This window comes from Prenolepis imparis, unplaced genomic scaffold, assembly GCF_030444845.1.
Source record: "Prenolepis imparis isolate NDT839.2.m4 unplaced genomic scaffold, iyPreImpa1.0 SCAF_12, whole genome shotgun sequence".
NCBI lineage: Eukaryota > Metazoa > Arthropoda > Insecta > Hymenoptera > Formicidae > Prenolepis > Prenolepis imparis.
Window position 1 is genome coordinate 13,244,363 of NW_028141170.1, and position 12,709 is coordinate 13,257,071.

At 34.2% G+C, this 12,709-nt stretch overlaps 1 long non-coding RNA gene across 1 annotated transcript; it reads left to right on the forward strand.

The window, feature by feature from the left end:
• Positions 1-9,521: 9,521 nt before the first annotated feature.
• On the forward strand, positions 9,522-10,786 carry LOC145944193 (uncharacterized). The gene is made up of 3 exons (XR_014426634.1): positions 9,522-9,688; positions 10,012-10,171; positions 10,675-10,786. It is a non-coding gene; the product is annotated as an uncharacterized LOC145944193 (long non-coding RNA).
• The last annotated feature ends 1,923 nt before the right edge of the window (positions 10,787-12,709 follow it).

Consider the following 12,709-nt stretch of genomic DNA (forward strand, 5'->3'; position numbering starts at 1 on the left):
GACGGCCTTCACGGTAGGGCATGGGCCCTAGCACACGGGGACTTGGCCGACGTGATGTTAAAACAGTACTCGGCATGCTTTAAGGAGGGAAAGTTCCCCCCAGAATGGAAGAAAGCACATCTTGTGCTTCTTCCAAAGGAGGGCAAACCAAAGACTTTGCCCTCGGCGTACCGTCCGATCTGTCTGTTGGACGAGGCGGGAAAGATCTTTGAGAGAATAATCGCGAACCGCCTCGTCCATCATTTGGCTCGGGAGGGTCCCGACCTAAGTGTTGATCAATACGGCTTCCGCGCCGGGCGATCAACTGTGGACGCAATTTTGCGGGTCCGCTCGGTCGCGGACGCCGTTACGGAGGGGGGCGGGGTGTTGATGGCAATATCATTGGACATATCCAATGCTTTCAACACCCTGCCCTGGCATCGGGTGGGGGAGGCCCTTCAATATCACAGGGTGCCCCCCTACCTGATAAACATAATGCGGGACTACTTCCGGGACAGAAGTCTGACGTATATGGACGGAAACGCCGAGGAGAAACAGAGGGGAATGTCGTGCGGGGTTCCACAGGGGTCAGTTCTGGGCCCCTTAATGTGGAACTTAGCGTACGATAGGATCCTCAGGTCTGCCCTCCCCCCCGGCTGTTCAACGGTGTGTTATGCTGATGACACACTGATTATGGCCGGGGGAAGAAACTGGGGGGAATGTATTGCGCGGGCTAATCTTGCGGTTGCACGGATCACTAGGGTGATCAAGGTCTTGGGACTCAAGGTGGCGCCCCAAAAAACTGAGGCCCTCCTCTTTCATAAGAGGAGGAATGGGGCGCCACCTGAGTCATATATAAGGGTGGAAGGCACCCCCATAAAGGTGGGGACCCATATCAAGTACCTGGGTCTCCACCTGGACAGCCGTTGGACTTTTGGCGAGCACTTCCGCCAATTGACCCCGAGGGTGGAAAAAACAGCGATGGCGCTATGTCGTCTACTTCCAAACCTCGGGGGACCGGGTGGGAGTGTTCGTCGATTATACGCGAGTACGGTCCATTCAATGCTGCTGTACGGGGCCCCGGTATGGGCGGAGAAGGTGTGCGCCACCCGCAAACTGAGGGACTCGATCCTCAGAGTCCAGAGGCGGGTGGCGTGTAGAATCTGTCGGGGCTACCGTACAGTAAGCGGTGTAGCAGTGGGGGTGCTCTCTGGAGTACCCCCTGCAGACTTGTTAGCCCGCATGTACGCCGAAGTTTATAGGTGTACACGCGGGCTACAAATGGAGGGGATTGTCATAACGGACCGTACTCGTTGTGCCATAAGAGTCCAACAGCGACGGGTCCTGATAGAGAGATGGACCGGCCGCCTCCAAGACCCGAGGCTGCCGGGCCGCAGGACCGTCGAGGCTGTCCTTCCCTGCCTGAACCAGTGGCTCGGCAGGGAACATGGGGGTGTCACGTACAGGATGACCCAGGTGCTCACCGGGCATGGATGCTTCGGTGAGTATCTGGGTCGCATAGGCAGGGAGAGGACAACAAGCTGCCACCACTGCGACCATCCAAGGGATGACGCCCAGCACACCCTCGCGGATTGTCCCGCGTGGGTGGGCGAGAGGGCTGACCTGGTGGCCGCAGTGGGGCGCGACCTGTCCCTGCCAATGGTAGTATCCGCAATAGTCGGTGCGAAAGAAAGGTGGGGAGCTTTTTCCTCCTTCTGCGAGAGAGTACTCTCGCAGAAGGAGGAAGCGGAAAGAGAGAGGGAAAGGGCCGGGAGAAATACCCGGCCCTCAGACGAAGAAGAAGAGAAGGATGAACAGGAGGAGATGGAAGACGGGGACGGGCCCCCTCTTTTCCCGCCATCGGCGAGCTTGCTCGTTTGTGGTGGCGGGAATCGGGGGGGGCGCGCCCCCAGTGTAAGAAGAAGGAGTAGCGAGGAGAAGGGGGGCGTGCCCCCTCCATCCCCGCCGTTGCTGGGCTTGCCCACTTGTGGCGGCGGGGATCGGGGGGGTACGCCCTCAGAAAAAGGAGGAGAATAGGTGATGAAAGTGCGGAGGACGGGGGAGGGCCCTCTCTTTCCCCGCCATCGGCGAGCTTGCTCGTCTGTGGTGGCGGGGATCGGGGAGGGTCCGCCCAACACATACCCGCGTCACACTATGACGCGGGATGAGGTCTACGGGGGGGGGCTGGGGACGTTTAGGTCCCAGGACTCCTCCCCGAAGAACTCTCGAGAACTGGGGGCGTGGGTGCGCCGGCCTCGCTTAGGCGGGACCGGCGCGCCCGCGCCCCCGGACGGGCAACCCCCTCGGTTGGGGCCGAATCCTAACTCCTAAAGGAGCGGAGGGAGCCGCAACCGGTGGGGCCGAGGGGAGGGGTCGTTCGCCTGCGGGGTCGCGCTTTGCTCGGCCTTGTGGGGTGCGACCCCTCCCCTCACGGACGTAGATGCGGCGGGAAGGCCCTCTCACCGGGAGCCGTTAGGCACCGGAGGGAGGGCATCAACACCGCAGAGGGTCCCCTTCACCTTCTGGGAAGGGTTTCCCTGGTGAGGGCCTCCAGGGTTGATTGCCGAATCTCCATTCCCTTTGGGAGGGGGAGGGAGCAACACTCTGGAGGCGGGGGGTGGCGGCTCGAGCGGGAATACTCGAGCCGTGACCCCGCCCCCCATACTCTTTGGGAGGGCGCGACGTGGGGTTGGTACCGCCCTGCGTCGCAACCGCGAGGACCCCGCACGATGTAATTCGCGGGGGGGAGAATGTCGCCTTCCGCGACACTCTCCTAAGGAGGGAAAGGCGGGGGGACGGCCAGACGGCATGGGATACCAGCATCCTGGCCGTTCCCCATTAACGCCCGAGAAGGTACCCGTAGTGGTTTTAGTGAGGTAAGGTCTTGCGCCCCCTGACCGATCCATTCGTGGACCGGCCAAGGGGAGCAAGAAGTCCCACATAACCGCCCGTCCTCTACCCGGAGGCGGGTGGTATCCATGAGGATTTCCACTACGAATCAAAAAAAAAAAAAAAAAAAAGGTTACGGTTATGTTATCCTGTAATAAATGCAAATCTCAGGAATAACAGATTCCTGATTTAATTCAAAGCAAAATTGAACGAAATCTTTCTATGCATTTATACACATTTCGTTTAGTTTTACTTAAAATTAATTCAAAAATTGGATATTCCTGAGTTGCATTTATTACAGAACAATATAACTGTTAATATTTATTAAATGTAATATATATTGTAAAAATATTTATTTTGTTAATGAACAAATAAATATATATATATATATGTATGTGTATGCTTGTACATACAAAAATATTATATATATATAGTGTATGTACGTATGAGTTATTTACGCACCGAAAAGTATTTAAATATTTCGAGCATCTCGGAAACAAGTTAACATTGTAGTGGGGAATGAATAAAAGAGAAAGAGAGCAGAAAGAGAGCTTTGCTTCCGCGAGCAATCGCGTTACCGTGCAGATGGAGTGTACCAGATAGCACGAATGTCAGAAAGACCTCAATTAGAAATCTTATTAAAGATTGCTTTCCGAGCTCTTCATATGATATCTAATAGATTTCAATTTTAAGAAGTCTATTATAAGATTTCTTTAAGATATCTTGTGTAAGAAATTAATTTTACGAGATCAGTAAGAAATCTTTTTTCAGTTAATCAAATAGATTTCTTAATTAAGACAACAGAACGTGTTCTTGTATCTGATGTCTTTTAGATTTGTTCGCGAGTTTACGCATTATATTAAGATACATATATAGTGTGTTACAATGTGCTTCAGTGTGCTTCGGCGTGGTTTCTTTGTGCTTCTAGAAGAATACATCGTGTAGATTGATGTATGATTTAGGTAAGGTTTATGATATAAATATTAATTAAGCAATAAATGCTACAAAAGATAAATACAAAAAATACAGGCTGTAATTAAAGTAATGAATATAAATGTTTAACATAACCAAATCCACAACTAACATAACCTTTATAATCTTTTAAATATATATTTATTATAATTATTATTTTTTTATAGTATCGACAAATAAATTTGAATGACATACAAAATATCCATAATAAAATATATATAATGTTTTTACACATATATATAGGACATATTATCAAGGACTGGATATTATCAAGAAGAGACTGTTTTACTGGAAATCTCAACTGTATGTGGGAACAATAATATATATTCTTTTATTATAAACTTGAAGAGGAAACTTATCTTGATAAAACTTTTGAGACGTTACCACATCTCCTGACAATACACATATACATAGGTGAGAATTTGATAATTGTATTTATTTTTTCTATAGATTAATATTATGCAGTAAATTTTTTAAGTAGAATTACTGAAATGCAGTAATAAAGCAACACAAAAAGTAACAGTAATATAACATCAATGTTATATAATTTCCCACTCAATAACTATACAAGGCATCTTATTATATTGCGTTACATTGTTGAGCAAGAATTAACAGACTACTGTTATGTTATGTTTATTGGAAAATCATTCTCTTAGTTCTATTATATTTTTCACGGTCGCATTTATATATTTTTATTTTATTATAATCTTTTTATAGTCATTTTTAATAGTAAAAAATAAAGTAATAATTAAAGATTATTCTTATATATAAAAAATATATACAGAAAAGTTGAATATTCTTATTGAAACGTTGAAATTTATAGTAATTTGTGTATGTCGCTAATTCTAATTGAAAATCCCTTTATTTTTGTAAATTTTAAGAGAAAAAACTTTACTTAACATTATATTTAAAAAATCAAATAACAATTCCAAAAATTTTTTCTTAAAAATTAAATTTAAAAGTATGACAACTTTCAAAACTTTTTTTGAAAAAACAGTATATCTATTCGTTAAAGATTTTATTTAATGAGCAAGCTTTTAATAACAAAAATATAAAGAGTAACAAAGTAACTTTATGAAATAATTTTCTATTATTACCATTTTAAAAAATATTGATTATGTTTTTCAGAATGTTGTTTTAAGAACATTAGAAGCTGATTTTAATTTTTATTAATAGGACTTAGATTAATTAAATTAATTTTTTTATTTATTAGGCTAAATGTAAGAATAAAATTTTTAGATGTAAAAAATGCCAAAATTAAAAAAATTTCGAGACCTTTCACGAAGTCAACAAAATCGCCGTCTAAAGAATTTTTTAATTTTGAATAATGACTGCGGAGATCCAAAAATATCAACTTCGTTAAAAAACGATGTAAATTTATCTACAATTATGAATCGGAAAGAAATTGTAGATCAAGTTGTAGATCAAGTTGTAAATCAAGTTGTAGATGTAGATATAAATGAAGATTATGAAGAAATTTCATATAATGATAAGGAGTCTACTATACAAAGTGAATCATTACAGAATGATTTAGAACAATATAATTCTAATAATCATAGACAATTTGTCAATAATAACGTTTATGATGATTGTAAAAAATGTAACAAAATGTCGCATGCAATGAATATTTTACGTGAAAAAATTCCCATATGGGCAATCACATATAATTTGCCACATAATTCAGTTAATGCTTTATTACATTTATTCAAAGAAGCAGGTGTAGATGGATTTCCATTAGATGCACGTACACTTCTTGGTACACCAAGAATAATTGAATTGACAAAAACTCAGTCAGGAGAATATTTTCACTATGGTCTTGAACATGTATTAAAACAACAGCTTCGACTTCTATCTAATACTGATATTGAACAAAATTTACAATTAAATCTTCATGTGGATGGTCTACCAATCTCAAAAAGTTCTCAAAGTGTATTATGGACGCTTTTAGGACAGATTGCTCATTCAAATGGTCTACAACCATTTATAATTGGAATATTTCATGGCTACTGTAAACTTTCACAACCCGAAGAAATACTTAATGAATTTTGTGCCGAATATTTACATTTAAAACAGAATGGTTTTATATATCAACAAAGAAAATACATGGTATCTATTAGAGCTGTATTATGTGATGCACCTGCGAGAGCTTTTGTTACTTGCACTGTTGGGCATAATGGATTTTTTGCATGTACCAAATGCGAAGTAGAAGGTGATTATGATAATAATAGAATGGTTTTTCTGAAAGAAGATGCACAGTTAAGAACAGACGAAAGCTTTAAAAATCGAACCAATGCTGAATATCATAAACGTCAAGACAAAACACCATTTGAAGTTATATCTTTATCAATGGTGTCTCAATTCCCATTGGATTATATGCACCTCGTATGGCTAGGAATCGCTAAAAAAATATTAGCACTTTGCATTGATGGTTGTAAGACTGTTAAATTTTCGACTGCAATTAAAAATAAACTATCAGAAGATTTGATATCTGTAGCAAAATGGATTCCACTAGAATTTGCAAGAAAAGTAAGAGGCTTGGATGATTTTTGCAGGTGGAAAGCTACTGAACATCGTACGCTTTTATTATATGTAGGTCCGGTTGTTTTACAACGATATTTACCGGAAGCAAATATAAAACATTATAATTCTTTGCATTGTGCAATACGTATCTTATGCGATCCAATTGATTATAAATATAACAATGAATATGCGTATACCTTATTGCTACATTTTGTTCAAGTTTTTAAAGTACTTTACGGATCGTATAATGTATCCTATAATATTCATAATGCCATTCATCTTCCAAGTGATGCAATGAAGTTTGGACCATTAGACACATTCAGTTGTTTTCCTTTTGAAAATTATTTAAAGAACATTAAACATTTATTGCGGAAAGGTGATAAACCATTATCACAATTGTGTAAACGATTAGATGAAATGGCAAATTTTAATGTCACAAAAGTAGAAATTAATTCAAATGATTTATTTCCGTTACTATTGAATCCAAATAAAGAACAACTACCTATGGGTATTTCTGCGTCCCATGATGGAATAAAATTTAAAAATTTTACATTATCATGTAAACGAAAATCAGATTGTTGTTGTTACTTAAGTGATGGATCCATTTGTAGTGTTTGTTATATTGGTAAAAAAAATAATCATCCTGTAATCCTAGGGATTACTTTGGAAGATCCACAGCCTCTAATTATCCTTGTAATTCATTTGACCTGAAAATCTGTTGTGGTAATAAATGGTCAAAATTAAAAGAATTTAAAGCCACTGAAATTACTAACAAAGCTGTTAGAATATTTTTTAGAGATACTAATTATTTTTTCCCTATGCTTCATATAAGTAAATGACATCAGTTTATAAGTAAGCACATTTTTTCGTATTGAAAATTGTAATAAAAAAGTAGTGTTTGTATATGACATTATATAATCTAATTAAACAATTATTTTATATTCAGATATGTATTTTGTGGCTTTTTCAAACGACTGGTGTGCTACTGTACCAGCATGTTGGTTAAATATAAAGATCAACAAATTAAAATGGCCACCAAAAAATAATAATGTTACCATTGAATGTAAAAAAGCATCAGAACCAAAAGAAAATTGGAGCACAGTAAAGTACAATAGACTATTAGGACCGTTTGGTAAATTCAACTAATAATAAATAACTGGTTATATTTGTTATCTTAAATATTTTTTACTCTGATTATTATTAAAATTATTTTATTCAAGGTACTTATGATGAAGCCAGAACTGTAGAAATTTCAGCGGTAGATATTTCTACTAACGATGAAGAGGCACTGGTAGACATTATTAGTAACTCTCAAAAACTTCCGAAGAAACGTACTATTAAAAAAAACCGGCATATTTACATTCATCTTCTGACGAGGATGATAATGATGACGAATCGATACGTAAGTATTAATTTATATCTTCTCTAACAACACATTACTAATAGTTCATAATGTTTATATAACAGTCAAAAACAGTGTTAAAAAGAATGCTGCGCCTGTAATAGCGGATCCTCCAAAAAACTATAAATCGCATATTAATGATGACAAAAAAATAGAAGCTTCAACAGGAACAAAAAAAAAGAGGTACAAAATAATTCTTTATATTTAATGTAACTCTTTGTTATAACTTAAAAGTTCATATAAAAAGATAATTCTTATTTATATAAAAAAGAAAAGTTTTAATTTATATATAAAATTAATAAGTTTTTAAGATAATGGTTTCGTTTTGATTTAGTTTCTTCTAAGTTATTTTTAATTGAGACACTATATAGATTAATTAATATTATACGGAAAATACAAAAGAATTGTCTTATTGTATTAATTTATCTTTATCTTTTGGTATTAATTTTTTATATCGAAATTGATCATTTCTTTATGTATTCCCTAAATTGTAAAGTTTTTATTGATGTGTCTTATAACATTTTTGTTCTAATTATTTAAATTTAACAAAATCTTCTAGTTATGATAAAATTGAAAATGCTCAGAAAGATAATAAACAAAATAATGATAGCAACAATAATGATTTTTCCAATGAATCATTTGAAAACGATGATCAGTCCTTGGATTATGAAGATTATTTGGCAGACTCTTCTGTAGAACCGATAAAAGAAAATCTAGAAATAGAAGCAACTGTTAAACCCGTTCGTGAGCATATTGATAACAATTTAAAACCCCAAGAACATGTAAACATGAAAAAAAATTGCAATTGAAAAATGCTGGTAAATTTCGAAAAAAAACATTGATATATATAAATTTGCATGCTCTATATTATTATGTACTAATATTTGTTTAAAATATCCAATTTTTTTCTTTAGATTCACATCGTTCACAATATCATAACCAAGATCTGTCAATTTTACATGACAATAAGCCAAAAATTCGCAGTGTAATTAATACAAGTAAGTTTTGTTGTTCATGAACAACATGTACTACATAAAAAAGTTTTAATTAAAAATATTAATTTTTAATTTATTTTTTAAGTATGCCTTATAAAAGCATGATTATTTCAATATTATTTGAAAAATGTTGATTAAGATCTAATTAAAAAATTGTAAAAATAATCAAACACAGAAATTTTTTACTTATTATGCTGTTGTTTTAAGTTAACTCGAAAAAAAACTCAAACATTAGTTCTTTTTATTTAAATTTAATTTTTATTTTAATTAACAATAAACTAAACTTTTCATTAAACTATTATTTTATGAAAGAATTAATCGAATTTTAAATTATAAATGTGATTTTATATATGTATAAGCGAAATTATATATTATCCATCTTAAGTTAATGAATCTTACTTTTTTAAAAATAGATATACCAATACGAATTGCAACATCTGCAAAAAAAGAACAGGAAGAAACTAATTTTCAAGATTCTGATTCCTATAAGCAAATACCTACTAATACAATTATTAATGATGACACAAATGAATCCTTTACGCATCAACATCATACACATTGTTGTAGTAAGTATACAAGCAAATAAGTTTGCTATACTGATTAAATACATTTTTTTTCAATTTTTTGTTAACTTTTCGAGAGAAGGAAAAATTGTTTGAATTTAATTGAGTTGTATGAATTTGATTGAAATATAATTTATGCAAGTCAATTGACTAACACTACGTTTCTATTTGTAGAAGCATGCCGTCATAATCTTCAAGTTATTTTGCACAAGATAAACACACTTGACATGCATTTAGTAGATTTTTATGGTAATGAACCCCAGCGAAATAATGAAAATATATTGCCACAGTTTCCGATCGTTACAGTTCAAGAATTAGAAAATTTTAATAAATTATTAAGGGAAGATGCAATAGCTCGTGCACAATATGTAAGTATTTTATGTATTACACTTTCTAAATTTTTTAAAAGCTTGAGAGAGAGATTTTTATTTTATAATATAAAAACATAATAAAAATGCTCATAATTATGAATAATTTCTAATTACGTTATTATCTGTCTATCTATCTATCTAATTATCTATTTATTTATCCGCATAAGAAATATCTAATTTGTGTTATTTTTCATTTTAATCTTATAAACATAAAAACTTTTTTATTACAATTTAACTAACAATATTAATTTAATTTAAGGTCTGTAATTTTAACTGTTTTTGATTATATAACAATACTAACATATTATATTATTTTTCAGAAAAAAATAATTAAAAATATTGGCGGTAAAGATGTTAAAAAACATGTTCGACAAGCTTTGACATTAATATTAACTGATGAATTGTCATGCAAATTATCATGGACAGGACAGAAAAAAACTATCAAAGTAAAAGATATGAAGTTCATAGACATAATAATAGGTACATGATTTTTATCTTCATAATATCACATTACATTTTATATTCCTTCGAATCACTATTATTATTATTATTATTATTATCATTTTATTTTAGTAATAAAAGTAATAAAAATAAAATTAGTATTAATAACAAAAAATTAGTGATGTAATAATTTATGTTGTAAAATAATAACCACAGTTGTTTTACTAATATGGAAATGGTAACAGTAATTACTATTTTTAAACATTATCATTACAGTTTTTACATCAAAAAATTTATTTTATAATTTTGTTTTTATTGTAACTTTTTTCATTTTTATAAATTTTGACTTTGTTCAAAAGTATTTAGTTTAAAATTAAAACTATTACACAAGCCCATATTCAACAATATATAAATGTAACATCCTTCGTTCATAAATAACAAATTCCCTGATAGTTCTTATAAAAATTGCCAATCATGAAGTAGTATGAATATTTTTATATTGCAGTATACTTATTTCCTAACTATATAACTTTTAATTTCAGAGACTATGATCAATTCTGGGCGTAATTGTACAATCTTTGATGTACAAGATACTATTCAAAAATGGTTACAACATGCAAGCGATCGAGTACGATATTTAGAAAAAAAGCACACTCAAACATAATTTTAAAATTTTTATAGAAGGGGGTTTGTATTGACGACCAAAAACTGGACTAATTTGAATTCATTTATTGGATAAATTTCATAACGGTTCGACCTTAGGTTTAGGTCATTATCAAATGTGAACTGAAACAGTTATTACAATATTTTAAACATACAATATTATGGCATGGTTATGATTGGATACAAAAGTATAGACGAACTTACAGTCAGATGTATTAATTACGGTGTCAAATGAAATGCCATTATATAAATGGTATATGCGATGTAAGGATGGTTAATAATAAATATAATACGTGTGTCTTATGACATGACTAATCCGTAACTGTGAATATTTAAGTCCTAAAGCAACAAACATTAAACGACTTTAATAACCTTATCGTATATAATGTTTAAATTCTCTGTGTCTCTATGTAGGTTAAGGGTATTATTAAACTTTTTTATATAAAACATCTCAGCTATTTCTCTTTTTCTGGTGTGTTTTTCATTATGCAAAATAATCGGGTTATCCCAATCGAAATCGTAAATTAAATTCAACTCTATGTTTACTCACTACTGAATAATTGCTCTCATGCAATTTTATATTATTTTTATGTTCTTTTAAGCGGGTATTGAGATGTCTCTTAGTTTGTCCAATATATGAAAATTCACACTCTTTACAATTGATCTTGTATACGACTTCAGTTTTCTTTAATTTTGGGATCTTATCTTTACCGCGTTTAATAATAGAGTTTAATTTCTTCGGGATCGAATATACTACATTTAAGCCTACTTTAAGAAGGGAATATTTTATATTTTCACTGAAGTGCTTTATATAAGGTAAAGTGATACACGAAGTGATGTCGAATCTATTTTGTTTGTCTTATTTTGGTTCGTCATTGTTTTTATGTAAGTATAAGTATCTTAGTCGTTTTTTAATAATTCGGTTAATTAAATTAGAAGGGAAACAATTGTTGACTAGGATTTTTTTAACTAATTCTATATTGTCATTGTGAAATTGTTCGTTGGACAGTAAAATTGCGTGGTCAACCAAATTAATAATCGTATTAATTTTGTAATTGTGTGGATGACTCGAAAGATAATTAATATATCTGCCTGAAAAGGTCGGTTTACGATACCAGTTAGTAATTAAAGATTCATTCATTCTTATGATTGTTGTATTTAAAAAGTTAATCCTGTTATTGTTTTCAATTTCATGTGTGAATTTTAATCGATCATGGTATTTATTGAAGGTATGAAGAATAGTATTGATTTTATCTCTAGGAGTCACTAATAAAATATCATCTACATATCTGAAATAAATTGAAGTATCGAAATCTAACTCTTTAAGGCATTGTGTTTCGAGGTCATCTATAACCATATCAGCTAGTATGGGAGACAGAGGCGACCCCATGGGGCTACCAAAAATTTGTTCATAGAAATCTCCATTGAAAGAAAAACTTGTCGAGTCTAAGATTATTTCAATAGCATATATGAACTGAGACAGACTGAATTTTGTGTTTTTACAAATGTCGCTCCAGCGTTTCTCAACAGCTTTAATGACGAGATTTTTTGGGATGTTGGTGAATAATGATGTTGGTGATTAGATTTCGATACTTCAATTTATTTCAGATATGTAGATGATATTTTATTAGTGACTCCTAGAGATAAAATCAATACTATTCTTCATATCTTCAATAAATACCATGATCGATTAAAATTCACACATGAAATTGAAAACAATAACAGGATTAACTTTTTAAATACAACAATCATAAGAATGAATGAATCTTTAATTACTAACTGGTATCGTAAACCGACCTTTTCAGGCAGATATATTAATTATCTTTCGAGTCATCCACACAATTACAAAATTAATACGATTATTAATTTGGTTGACCACGCAATTTTACTGTCCAACGAACAATTTCACAATGA